The sequence below is a fragment of the Bos indicus genome, chromosome X, assembly GCF_029378745.1.
Source record: "Bos indicus isolate NIAB-ARS_2022 breed Sahiwal x Tharparkar chromosome X, NIAB-ARS_B.indTharparkar_mat_pri_1.0, whole genome shotgun sequence".
NCBI classification, from domain to species: Eukaryota; Metazoa; Chordata; class Mammalia; order Artiodactyla; family Bovidae; genus Bos; species Bos indicus.
Window position 1 is genome coordinate 144,766,459 of NC_091789.1, and position 14,569 is coordinate 144,781,027.

The 14,569-nt window shown below is 40.2% G+C and overlaps 1 protein-coding gene across 2 annotated transcripts in view; it reads left to right on the forward strand.

The window, feature by feature from the left end:
• The window catches only part of LOC109554959 (histone-lysine N-methyltransferase PRDM9-like), a 226,764-nt gene that overhangs the window by 113,221 nt on the left and 98,974 nt on the right, over nt 1–14,569 (forward strand). The window lies entirely within an intron of this gene.

The window sequence follows — 14,569 nt, forward strand, 5'->3', positions numbered from 1 at the left end:
GTAGTAAACCATTTACTTCAGTTGTAATCTGTGTTTGATTTGATTCATTGATTCAGTTAAGGAATTTCATTTAAAAAATCTTTCCAATCTGCCAGTTTTTATTTTAATTATTGCCTAATCACAATACTATAAATCTAGTGCATTGGAAATAACAGTTTCTGAGATTCTTTTATTTCCCGCCTCAATGATTGCTAAAAGCTGATTTATTTTCTATGCTCTGGTATTATACATCTGTCATATAAAAATCTCCATTATATGGAGAAGTAGAGATGGTAAAGGACAGGGAAGCCTGGCACGCTGCGGTCCATGGTGTTGCAGTCAGACACAACTGAGCAACAACAACAATGAGAAAATGAGGAATTCATTCCACTATATTACTGGAAACAAGAATTAGTGAAATTGCTCTGTATAAGGTTTATGTATCCTTTCTTTCCCCCTTTTAAATCTTTTTAAATGGTTATAAAGGAACATCTTGTCCCTTTATCCTAACAAAATGATTCCCTTGCTTAAAGAATATTAACAGTTATTCCTTGTTGTCACTGAATACTTACAATTTTTAAATGCCTCAAAATAAATTCTTCAGATTTGTTTTTTTTTCTACTCAAAGTACTCACAATGACAAAAGTCTGAAACTAAAGCATCTCTCATACCAACCTATCCTATCTTCCCTTTAAGAAAATTTTTAGATTTTTAAAATTTGTTGTTGATGTTCAGTTGCTGAGTTGTGTCCAACATTTTGCAACCCCATGGGCTGAAGCACACAAGGTTTCCCTGCCCTTCACCATCTCCTGGAGCTTGCTCAAACTCATGTCCATTGACTCGGTGATGCCATACAACCATCTTGTCCCCTGTCATCCCCTTCTCCTGCCTTCAGTCTTTCCCAGCATCAAGAGTCTTTTCTAATGAGTCAGCTTTTTGCATCAGGTAGCCAAATTATTGGAGCTTCAGCTTTAGCATCAGTCCTTCTAATGAATATTCAAGACTGATTCCTTTAGGACTGACTGATTTGATATCCTTGCAGTCCAAAAGACTCTCTCAAAGAGTCTTCTCCAGCACCACAGTTCAAAAACTTCAGTTCTTTGGCACTGTGCTTTCTTTATGGTCCAACTCTCATATTCATACACGACTACTGGAAAAAACATTGCTTTGACGAGATGGACCTTTGTCAGCAAAGTAATGTCTCTGCTTTTTAATATGCTGTCTAGCTTGATCATAGCTTTTCTTTCAAAGAGCAAGCATCTTTTAATTTCATGGCTGCAGTCACGATCTGCAGTAATTTGGAGCCCAAGAAAATAAAATCTCTCACTGTTTCCATTGTTTCCACTTCTATTTGCCATGAAGTGATGGGACAAGATGCCATTATCTTTGTTTTTTGAATTTTGAGTTTTAAGCCAACGTTTTCACTCTCCTCTTTCAATTCTTCAAGAGGCTCTTTACGTCTTCACTTTCTGCCATAAGCATGGTGTCATCTGCATATCTGAGGTTATTGATATTTCTCCTGCAATCTTTATTTCAGCTTGTGCTTCATCTAACTTGGCATTTTACATGATGTACTCTGCAAATAATAAATAGGCAGGGTGACAATATAGAGCCTTGATGTGCTTTTCCCAATTTGGAATCAGTCTGTTGTTCCATGTTTGGTTCTAACTGTTGCTTCCTGACCTGCATACAGATTTCTCAGGAAGTAGTTAAGGTACTCTGATATTCCCATCTCTTTAAGAATTTTCCAGTTTGTTGTGATCCACACAGTCAAAGACTTTGGCTGTCCTATTGAAAGGCTGTTGCTGAGCCACGAAAGACTCTGGGATTCTTGGCCTCCAGAGGAGATGAATTCAATTTGGGGCCAGTGACAAGGCTTGATCACTCAGAGCTTTTGGGTAATAAAGTTTTATTAAAGTATAAAATAGATAGAGAAAGCTTCTGATATAGGCATCAGAAGGGGGGCAGAAAGAGTGCCCCCCCCCCGCCCCGCTAGTCTTTAACTGGATGTTATATAGCTACTAGCAGTCTGCTAATTGGAGAAAGGAAATGTCTCAAAACTCAGAGACTGGCGACAGGCCCCTCACTCACAACATGCATTGAGATTACATTAGCACAAAGTGAGTCATCCTGGGCCATAAAATGATTTATATGAATCTTGAAGAAAGGCAGGCTTCTAAACAAATATAGTCTCACTAACATAGCTTAAGAGAACATGAGCAAAACATACTGGTTTGTCCAGTCCTTCTGAGTCTTAGGCAGAACCAACTTGAAGACAGAATCTAGGGTTCATTAACATAGCTTAAGGTAAATATACAGTGGAAGTGAGAAATAGATTTAAGGGCCTAGATCTGATAGACAGAGTGCCTGATGACCTATGGACTGAGGTTCGTGACATTGTACAGGAGACAGGGATCAAGACCATCCCCATGGAAAAGAAATGCAAGAAAGCAAAATGGCTGTCTGGGGAGGCCTTACAAAAAACTGTGAAAAGAAGAGAAGCAAAAAGCAAAGGAGAAAAGGAAAGATATAAGCATCTGAACGCAGAGTTCCAAAGAAAAGCAAGAAGAGATAAGAAAGCCTTCTTCAGCAATCAATGCAAAGAAATAGAGGAAAACCACAGAATGGGAAAGACTAGAGATCTCTTCAAGAAAATTAGGGATACCAAGGGAATACTTCATGCAAAGATGGGCTCGATAAAGGACAGAAATGGTATGGACCTAACAGATGCAGAAGATATTAAGAAGAGATGGCAAGAATACACAGAAGAACTGTACAAAAAAGATCTTCACGACCCAGATAATCACGATGGTGTGATCACTCACCTAGAGCCAGACATCCTTGAATGTGAAGTCAAGTGGGCCTTAGAAAGCATCACTACGAACAGAGCTAGTGGAGGTGATGGAATTCCAGTTGAGCTATTTCAAACCCTGAAAGATGATGCTGTGAAAGTGCTGCACTCAATAAGCCAGCAAATTTGGAAAACTCAGCAGTGGCCACAGGACTGGAAAAGGTCAGTTTTCATTCCAAACTCAAAGAAAGGCAATGCCAAAGAATGCTCAAACTACCACACAATTGCACTCATCTCACACGCTAGTAAAGTAACGCTCAAAATTCTCCAAGCCAGGCTTCAGCAATATGTGAACTGTGAACTTCCTGATGTTCGAGCTGGTTTTAGAAAAGGCAGAGGAACCAGAGATCAAACTGCCAACATCCACTGGATCATGGAAAAAGCAAGAGAGTTCCAGAAAAACATCTATTTCTGCATTATTGACTATGCCAAAGCCTTTGACTGTGTGGATCACAATAAACTGTGGAAAATTCTGAAAGAGATGGGAATACCAGACCACTTGATCTGCTTCTTGAGAAATTTGTATGCAAGTCAGGAAGCAACAGTTAGAACTGGACATGAAACAACAAACTGGTTCCAAATAGGAAAAGGAGTACATCAAGGCTGCATATTGTCACCCTGCTTATTTAACTTATATGCAGAGTACATCATGAGAAATGCTGGACTGGAAGAAACACAAGCTGGAATCAAGACTGGCAGGAGAAATATCAATAACCTCAGATATGCAGATGACACCACCCTTATGGCAGAAAGTGAAGAAGAACTCAAAAGCCTCTTGATGAAAGTGAAAGTGGAGAGTGAAGAAGTTGGCTTAAAGCTCAACATTCAGAAAACTAAGATCATGACATCTGGTCCCATCACTTCATGGGAAATAGATGGGGAAACAGTGGAAACAGTGTCAGACTTTATTTTTGGGGGGCTCCAAAATCACTGCAGATGGTGACTGCAGCCATGAAATTAAAAGACGCTTACTCCTTGGAAAGAAAGTTATGACCAACCTAGATAGCATATTAAAAAGCAGAGACATTACTTTGCCAACAAAGGTCCGTCTAGTCAAGGCTATGGTTTTTCCTGTGGTCATGTATGGATGTGAGAGTTGGACTGTGAAAAAAACTGAGTGCCAAAGAATTGATGGTTTTGAACTGTGGTGTTGGAGAAGACTCTTGAGAGTCCCTTGGACTGCAAGGAGATCCAACCAGTCCATTCTGAAGGAGATCAGCCCTGGGATTTCTTTGGAAGGAATGATACTAAAGCTGAAAGTCCAGTACTTTTGCCACCTCCTGTGAAGAGTTGACTCATTGGAAAAGACTCTGATGCTGGGAGGGATTGGGGGCAGGAGGAGAAGGGGACGACCGAGGATGAGATGGCTGGATGGCATCACTAACTCGATGGATGTGAGTCTGGGTGAACTCCGGGAGTTGGTGATGGAGAGGGAGGCCTGGAGTGCTGCGATTCATGGGGTCGCAAAGAGTTGGACACGACTGAGCGACTGAACTGAAGTGAACTGAAGGTCAATATTTCTATAAGCAAAACGCATTGGTTAGCTCAGGGATTGAGATGAGTTAAGTTCAGGTGGAACCAGGTGTCATCATGGCAACAAAGAATTTTAAAAGAAACCTCTTTTTAAATTTGTATAGAGAAGGGGAAATAATCTAACACTTGTTTGTTTTCTCCTGCCACTTAAAAGAGAGGTAAAAATGTCTGACAGTTGCAATCCATTTCCTCCGTTTGGAGACCCCTCGCCTTCCTACCTATTACCCTCTCATTCCCCCATTTTCTTTTAGTAGAATTATGTTGCCTAGGGAAAGGGACATTGTTCTCATTCTGTAACTGCTTCCAAGCTGATAAGGAGCATCGTCTCTAAATTGGTGAGGCAACATATTCTCCTAACCCTCATATTGAGGGTCTCTGATCCAGGGGCCCCAAGTAGTAGTTGGAGGAAGCTGGAAAGTCCCATGAGCTTGTGAGCCTGGTAGGCTGCAGTCCATGGGGTCCCTAAGAGTCAGACACGACTGAGTGACTTCACTTTCACTTTTCACTTTCATGCATTGGAGAAGGAAATGGCAACCGACTTCAGTGTTTTTGCCTGGAGAATCCCAGGGACAGGGGAGCCTGGTGGGCTGCCGTCTATGGGATTGCACAGAGTCGGACACGACTGAAGCGACTTAGTAGCAGCAGCAGCAGCCACAGTTGCAGAAGCTTGAGCAACCATTTGTAACTTAAAAGCCTTCATGTGACTGGAAACAAATCCAGCTACACAGTTACAGATGCAGGGAGCAAACAGCAAAAACAGAACCATCAGATTTCTTGTAATTAAGATAGTTTTCCACCATGGGGAACTAGTTAACTTCTCCCAAAGTGAGACAGTTGAGGCTTCAGGAGTATCCATAGCCTGAATCATCTTGTTCACAAGTTTAGTAAAATGAGTAACATTAGTGCTCATATCAGGTATATATGTACACCAATGGGTATGAATAATGGCACAAGTTCCTCCTTGTGCAGCTGTCAGAATATCTAAGGCCAATCTGTTTTGTAAAACCACCTTTCTAATTTGTATTCATTCAGCATTAAGAGCTGAAATAGCTTTTTGAGAATCTTAGAAATCCCATTGAATAAAATTAGTCAAAGCATCCACTCGTAGCATAACATCTGTAGTTCCCAGAGAGGGAACAACAGTGCAGCCAAATAATCATACCAGTGAAATACAGACCTTGCCCACCAAGTTTTAAGATCTGGTAAATTAGCAGGTTTTTCTGGAAGTTCTGAAAGCATGAAGCCATGAGTAAAAGCTAGACCTAGGGTGCGTCTCCCTATCCAGCCAGGGGGAAGCCAAGCAAATACGTAAGGGCCACATATCCAATAGGTCCCATTTGGATCAAGCCAGCGTGACTGAGATATCCAGTCCCAATTAGTGCCTGGCCAGGCAAAGGGAGGACCTGAACTGGGGTTGGAAAACACGGGAATGATTATGCTAATTTCATAGTGTTGTGGTCAGAGAAGATGCTTCATATGATTTCAATTTTCTTAAATTTACTGAGGTTTGATTTGTAGCCAAGGTATGGTCTATCCTAGAAAATGTTCCATGTGCACTTGAGAAGAAGGTGTATTCTTCTGCATTTGCATGGTATGTCCTGAGGATATCAATGAGATCCATCTCATCTCATGTATCATTTAAGACATGTGTTTCCTTATTAATTTTCTGTTTGATGATTTGTCCGTTGGTGTGAGTGGGGTGTTAAAGTCTCCGACTATGACTGTGTTGATGTCAGTTTCTCCTTTCATGTGTGTTAGTGTTTGTCTTATGTACTGAGGTGCTCCTATGTTGGGTGCATAGATATTTACAATTGTTATGTCTTCCTCTTAGATTGACCCCTTGATCATTATGTAGTGTCCTTCCTTGTCCCTTGTGGTACTCTTATTTTAAGGTCTATGTTGTCTTATATAAGGATTGCTACTCCAGCTTTCTTTTGCTTCCCATTTGCATGGAATATATTTTTCCTCTCACTTTCAGTCTATATGTGTCTTTAGGTGTGAAGTGGGTTTCTTGTAGACAACCTATGTATGGGTCTTGTTTTTGTATTCATTCAGCATGTCTGTGTCTTTTGGTTGGGGCATTTAATCCATTTATATTTAAGGTAATTATTGATATATATGTTCCTAGTATCATTTTCGTAATTGACTGGGGTTGATTTTGTAGATCTTTTTTCTTCTTTTGTATTTCTTGACTATATAAGTCTAACATTTGTTGTAATGCTGCTTTGGTGGTACTGAATTGTCTTAACTTTTGCTTGTCTGAACAGATTTTGATTTCTCCATCAATTTTGAATGAGATCCTTGCTGGGTACAGTAATCTCGGTTGTAGATTTTTCCCTTTCGGGACTTTGAATATATTCTGCCATTCCTTACTGGCCTTCAGAGTTTCTGCTGAAAGAACAACTCTTACGGGTATAGGCTTTAACTTGTATGTTACTTGTTGCTTCTCCCTTGCTGCTTTCAATATTATTTCTTTGTGTTTAGTCTTTGTTAGTTTGGTTAGTATGTGTCTTGCTGGGTTTCTCCTTTGGATTATCCTGTATGGGGCTCTTTGTGCCTATTGGACTTGATCGACTATTTCCTTTTCCATGTTGGGGAAATTATCAACTATAATGTCTTCAAAATATTTCTCATACCCTTTCTTTTTCTCTCTTCTTCTGGGACCCCTAATATTCGAATATTGGTGCATTTAATATTGTCCCAGAGGTCTCTGAGACTATCCATTATTCTTTTCATTGTTTTTACTTTATTTTGCCCTTACATGGTTTTATCCACCATTTTATCTTCCAGCTCACTGATTCGTTCTTCTGCTTCAGATATTCTATTGGTTCATATTAAAGTATTTTAAATTGGAGTAATTGTGTTGTTTGTCTCTGTATGTTCATTCTTTAATTTGTCTAGGTCTTTGTTCATTGATTCTTGCATTTTCCCCATTCTGTTTTCAAGGTTTTTGATTGACTTTATTATCATTATTCTGAATTCTTTTGCAGACAGATTGCCTATTTCCTCTTCATTTATTTGGACTTCTGTATTTCTAGCTTGTTCCTTCATTTGTGTAGTATTTCTCTGCCTTTTCACTTTTAAAAATTTATTAGGTTCAAGGTCTGCTTCTCCCAGGCTTCAAGGTTGAATTCTTTCTTCCTTTTGGTTTCTGCCCTCCTAAGAAAGTGAAGAGGAACTAAAAAGCCTCTTGATGAAAGTGAAAGAGGAGAGTGAAAAAGTTGGCTTAAAGCTCAACATTCAGAAAATGAAGATCATGGCATCTGGTCCCATCACTTCATGGGAAATAGATGGGGAAACAGTGGAAGCAGTGTCAGAATTTATTTTTGGGGGCTCCAAAATCACTGCAGATGGTGATTGCAGCCATGAAATTAAAAGACGCTTACTCCTTGGAAGAAAAGTTATGACCAACCTAGATGGCATATTCAAAAGCAGAGACATTACTTTGCCAACAAAGGTCCGGCTAGTCAAGGCTATGGTTTTTCCAGTAGTCATGTATGGATGGTGAGAGTTGGACTGTGAAGAAAGCTGAGCACCGAAGAATTGATGGTTTTGAACTGTGGTGTTGGAGAAGACTCTTGAGAGTCCCTTGGACTGCAAGGAGATCCAACCAGTTCATTCTAAAGGAGATCAGTCCTGGGTGTTCTTTGGAAGGAATGATGCTAAAGCTGAAACTCCAGCACTTTGGCCACCTCCTGCGAAGAGTTGACTCATTGGAAAAGACTCTGATGCTGGGAGGGATGGGGGGGCAGGAGGAGAAGGGGACGACCGAGGATGAGATGGCTGGATGGCATCACCGACTCGATGGACATGAGTTTGAGTGAACTCCGGGAGTTGGTGATGGACAGGGAGGCCTGGTGTGCTGCAGTTCATGGGGTCACAAAGAATAGGACATGCCTGAGCGACTGAAGAGAACTGAACTGAACTGAAGGTTGGTCCAGGGGTTTGTGTACGGTTCCTACAGGGTGAGATTTGTGCTGAGTTTTGTTTCTTTGTTTGTTTTTCCTCTGATTGGCAAGGGTGAGATGATAATCCTGTCAGTTGATGATTGGGTTTTATTTTTGTTGTTTGTTTGTTTGTTTTTTTTTTTTTGGATAAGGTATCCTGCACAGGGTGCTACTGTTGGTTGGGTGATGCAGGATCTTGTACTGAAGTGGTTACCTTTGTGTGAGTTCTCACTATTTGAGAGTCACTAGGGTCAGTTCTCTGGTAGTCTAAGATCTTTGAGTTCCAAGTGGAGCAAGAGCAAGTGTATTCAGTGCAGTCTCACAGCCTGAAGCAGGGGATTCAGACTGGAAACTAGAAAACTGAGGAGAGCTACATGGACACTGGGAAAAGGAGATAGGATGGAAAATATTTCTGGTAAGTGGCCCAGAAATAAATCATCTTCAAGGTGCATTAAGAGCACCTGTAGGAGGAAAGTGAAAGGAGTCTCATTTCCACAGCCTAATTTTCATGGACGGATTTTAGGCAAGATATTAAAACTACATAATTGTGAAACATGAGAGAGAACAGAATGAAATCCCAAATAATATGGCTGTGAGGCAAGGTTGAAGGAGACACACTCTCCCTGCCATGTGGCCCATCTGAGTTAACTTAGAGTCTAGATGAGGATGGCAGGTGAGTTTGGAAGGCTATGTAGGGATATTAAAAATGCTCATTTCTCCCACCAAAACATCTGAGTTGCTCCCCATCCTCTGCTAGAGGTGTCAGGATGGGGCTTTGTGATGTCAAGGCTCACCCAGGGCCACCATTGACAGGAGAAGTGACTTGCTGACCTCATAAAGCATAAGGGTGTGGCCCCTGGGGAGGGGTATATATGGGGTGCTCAGGAGCTCTGGAGCAGACCACTGGAAGTCTTCAAAATGACTAAGGTACTGGGAAGTCACAAGGCTCTAGAGCTGTTAGGGAACAGATGATTCCAGATGCCCAGGAGGAAAATAGGAAGACCTCTTATCAACTGAGGTCCAAAAGAAGTGTCAAGGTGAGCTAAACCCACCCAAGCTCCTCTTGCATGTTGACACCACCCCATAAGACCCGCCTCCCCTGTCTTTGCCTGGCCCATACCTCTTCTCACCCAAACCTCTTCTCCTCAAGCCTTCAATTCCATCCATCATCACCCTCTTCCCCAAACCAGTGCTGTTCTTTGCTCCTTCTCTTATTTTCTCCAGTCGGCCAGGGTAATCGTGAGGATGAATAAGCAAATTCAACCAAAGCTGACTAAAAAAGCTTCTTAGAAAACTCCCACCTCAGAGAAACTTTAAAAAATCAGAGGCTCAAAGCTCTGTAGCCAGGGTTCCAAGGTGACTGAAGAGCTGAATTAGAATGAACTGGAGGAGGTCGCAGAGACTGTGGAGACCCCTGCCATTCCAGCTGGACCAGTGGGCAGCCAGTCACTTCAGAGCATGGCTAGAGAGCTCAGAAATCTTCAGGTGTCTCGCTGCTAAGAAATGACCAACAGTACAGATGTTGAATCTTATACCAACAGCACACATTAATAATGAAAATTCACTTCAGTTCATTCACTCAGTCTTGTCTGACTCTTTGAGACCCCATGAACCACAGCACGCCAGGCCTCCCTGTCCATCACCAACTCCTGGAGTCCACCCAAGCCCATGTCCACTGAGTTGGTGATGCCATCCAACCATCTCATCCTCTTTCATCCCCTTTTCCTCGGGCCCTCAATCTTTCCCAGCATCAGGGTCTTTTCCAATGAGTCAGCTCTTTGCATCAGGTGGCCAAAGTATTGGAGTTTCAGCTTCAATATCAATCCTTCCAATGAACACCCAAGACTGATCTCCTTTAGGATGGACTGGTTGGATCTCCATGCAGTCCAAGGGACTCTCAAGAGTCTTCTCCAACACCACAGTTCAAAACCATCAATTCTTCTGCACTCAGCTTTCTTTATAGTCCAACTCTCACATCCGTACATGACCACTGGAAAAACCATAGCCTTGACTAGACAGGCCGTTGTTGGCAAAGTAATGTCTCTGCTTTTTAATATGCTGTTTCGCTTGGTCATAACTTTCCTTCCCAGGAGCAAGTGTCTTAATTTCATGGCTGCAATCACCATCTGCAATGATTTTGGAGCCCCCCCAAAATAAAGTCATCCACTGGCTCTACTGTTCCCCCATCTCTTTGCCATGAAGTGATGGGACCGGATGCCATGATCTTAGTTTTTTGAATATTGAGCTTTAAACCAACTTTTTCACTCTTCTCTTTCACTTTCATCAGGAGGCTCTTTAGTTCCTCTTCACTATCTGCCATAAGGGTGGTGTCATCTGCATATCTGAGGTTATTGATATTTCTCCCAGCAATCTTTATTCCATCTTGTGTTTCCTCCTGCCCAGCGTTTCTCATGATGTACTCTGCATATAAGTTAAATAAGCAGAGTGACAATATACAGCCTTGGTGTACTCCTTTTCCTATTTGGAACCAGTCTGTTGTTCCATGTCCAGTTCTAACGATTGCTTCCTGACCTTCACACAGATTTCTCAAGAGGCAGATCAGGTGGTCTGTTATTCCCATCTCTTTCAGAATTTTCCACAGTTTATTGTGATCCACACAGTCAAAGGCTTTGGCAGTCAATAAAGCAGAAATAGATGTTTTTCTGGAACTCTTTTGCTTTTTCGATGATCCAGCAGATGTTTTATTGAATTGTTTGGAATTATGTGTCTCTGAGCTCTCTGATAGATAGTGGGGGGCGGAGAGGGCAGGGAATGGATAAGTGTGTGAAGAGGGAACCAGATGTGTCCTGGGGAGTTGATGAGACCAGAAGGTTCAGGTAGCCAGAAAGTAGGGGGAAGATCTGGGTCCAGACTGAGCCCCAAAGATACACTTCCCATGGGAGATGAGGAAGAGGACTTGGTGTTTCTGTGTGTGACTGCAGAGGTGGGAACTTAGCTGGGGAGCCATGTCATGTGTGGGATGGCAGTGCCATTTGCTAAAAAGGCATACAAAGTAGCTGCCCCTAGGGCACCTACCTCAAAGTAGTGTTTATTACCCCTCAAAATAGGATGTCAGCAACTAACAGCATCAAAAACTCAATCTTCCTTTCTAAAAGGTAGTCTGTAGGAGTGAAATAATGGTGGTTTTCAGTATGGAGATTTCTCAAAAAGCTGAAAGTGGAACAACACATGACCTAGCAGTTTCATTACTGGATATATATTAAAACATATATATACACACACACAATGTATATATACACATAAATGTGTATAACGTAATCACTTTGCTGTAAGGTAGAAATTAACACATTGTTAACCAACTGTACTTCACTTAAAAAGTATCATGACTGGGAAAAAAGATTGGTATATTTCATTGTATGTAAAGTTTATATCCAAAGAAAATTGCTGTAAACAAACACAGCTCACTACTTACTGGCAGGCTTGCTGAAATACTTAAGGAGATATATATGTACGTCTACAATTTACCTCAAAATGCACCAAGGAAAAAGATCAATTGATGATTGAATAGAGGGATGGACAAATGGATAGATAGGTGGCAAAGGAAGTATTGTAAAATGGTTTCAAAACCAGACCGCTATATATATACTGTCTACAAGAGACCCACCTCAAACCAAGGGACACATACAGACTGAAAGTGAAGGGTTGGAAAAAGGAATTTCATGCAAATGGAGACCAGAAGAAAGTAGGAGTAGCAATACTCATATCAGATAAAATAGACTTTGAAATAAAGGCCATGAAAAGAGACAAAGAAGGACACTACATAATGATCAAAGGATCAATCCAAGAAGAAGATATAACAATTATAGATACATATGGACCCAACATAGGAGCACCTCAGTATGTAAGGCAAATGCTAACAAGTATGAAAGGGGAAATTAACAATAACACAATAATAGTGGGAGACTTTAATACCCCACTCACACTTATGGATAGATCAACCAAACAGAAAACTAGCAAGGAAACACACACTTTAAATGATACAATGGATCAGGTAGATCTAATTGATATTCATAGGACATTTCACCCCAAAACAATGAATTTCACCTTTTTCTCAAGCGCACACGGAACTTTCTCCAGGATAGATAACATCCTGGGCCATAAATCTACCTTGAAAAGTGAAAGTGAAAGTGAAGTCGCTCAGTCGTGTCTGACTCTGTGACCCCATGGACTGTAGCCTACTATGCTCCTCTGTCCGTGGGATTCTCCAGGAAAGAATACTGGAGTGGGTTGCCATTTCCTTCTCCAGGAGATCTGCCTTGGTAAATTCAAAAAATCGAAAACATTTCAAGCATCTTTTTTGATCACAGTGCGGTAAGATTTGATGTCAACTACAGGCAAAAAACTATTAAAAATGAAAACACATGGATGCTAAACAATACGCTTTGGAATAACCAACAAATCACAGAAGAAATCGAAAAAGAAATTAAAATATGCATAGAAACAAATGAAAATGAAAACACGACAACCCAAAACCTATGGGATTCAGTAAAAGCAGTGCTTAAGAAGGTTGATAGCAATACAAGCTTACCTCAAGAAAAAAGAGAAACATCAAATAAATGACCTAACTTTACACCTAAAGCAACTAGAAAAAGAAGAAATGGAGAACCCCTGGGTTAGTAGAAGGAAAGAATTCATAAAAATCAGGGCAGAAATATAAATGAAAAAGAAACAAAGAAGACTACAGCAAAAATCAACAAAACTAAAAGCTGGTTCTTTGAGAAGTTAAGTAAAATAGACAAACCATTAGCCAGACTCATCAAGAAAAAAAAAGTAGAAGAATCAAATCAACAAAATTAGAAACGAAAATGGAGAAATCACAACAGACAACACAGAAATACAAAGGATCATAGAGACTGCTATGAGCAGCTATATGACAACAAAATGGACAACTTGGAGGAAATGGACGAATTCTTAGAAAAGTATTAATTTCTAAAACTGAACCAGGAAGAAATTGAAAATCTTAACAGACCCATCACAAGCACGGTCATTGAAATTGTAATCAAAAATCTTCGAACAAACAAAAGCCCAGGACCTGATGGCTTCACAGGTGAATTCTATGAAAAATTTAGAGAAGAGCTAACACCTATCCTACTCAAACTCTTTTGGAAAATTGCAGAGGAAGATAAATTCCCAGAATCAATCTATGAGGCCACCATCACCCTAATACCAAAACCAGATAAAGATGTCACAAAAAGAGAAAAACACAGGTCAATATCACTGATGAACATAGATGAAACATCCTTAACAAAGTTATAGCAAACAGAATCCAAAAACATATTAAAAAGATCAGACATCATGATCAAGTGGGCTCTATCCCAGGGATGCAAGGATTCTTCAATATTTGCAAATCAATCAATGTGATACACCACATTAACAAACTGAAAGATAAAAACCATATGATTACCTCCATAGATGCAGAGAAAACCTTTGACAAAATTCAACATCCATTTATGATAAAAACCCTCCAGAAAGTAGGCATAGAAGGAATACACCTCAGCATAATAAATGCCATATATGATAAACCCACAGCAAACTTTATCCTCAATGGTGAAAAATTGAAAGCATTTCCCTTAAAGTCAGGAACAAGACAAGGGTGCCCACTCTCACCACTACTATTCAACATAGGTTTGGAAGTTTTAGCCACATCAATCAGAGAAGAAAAAGAAATTAAAGTGAATCCAGATTGGAAAAGAAGAAGTAAAATTCTCACTGTTTGCAGATAACATGAACCTCTACATTGAAAACCCTAAAGACACCACCAGAAAATTACTAGAGCTAATCAATGAATATAGTAAATTTTTAGGATATAAAGTTAAAATACAGAAATCCCTTGCATTCCTATACACTAAGAATGAGAAACAGAGAAATCAAGGAAACAATCGCTTTCACCATTGCAATAAAAAGAATAAAATACTTAGGAATAAATCTACCTAAAGAAACAAAAGACCTATATATAGAAAACTTTAAAACACTGATGAAAGAAATCAAAGATAACACAACTAGATGGAGAAATATCCTATGTTCATGGATCAGAAGAATCAATATAGTGAGAATGAGTATACTACCCAAAGCAATCTATAGATTCAATGCAATCCCTATCAAGCTACGAATGGTATTTTTCACGGAACTAGAACAAATAATTTCACAATCTGTATGGAAATAGAAAAACCTTGAATAGCCAAAGCAATCTTGAGAAAAAAAAAATGGAACTGGAGGAATAAACCTGCCTGGCTTCAGA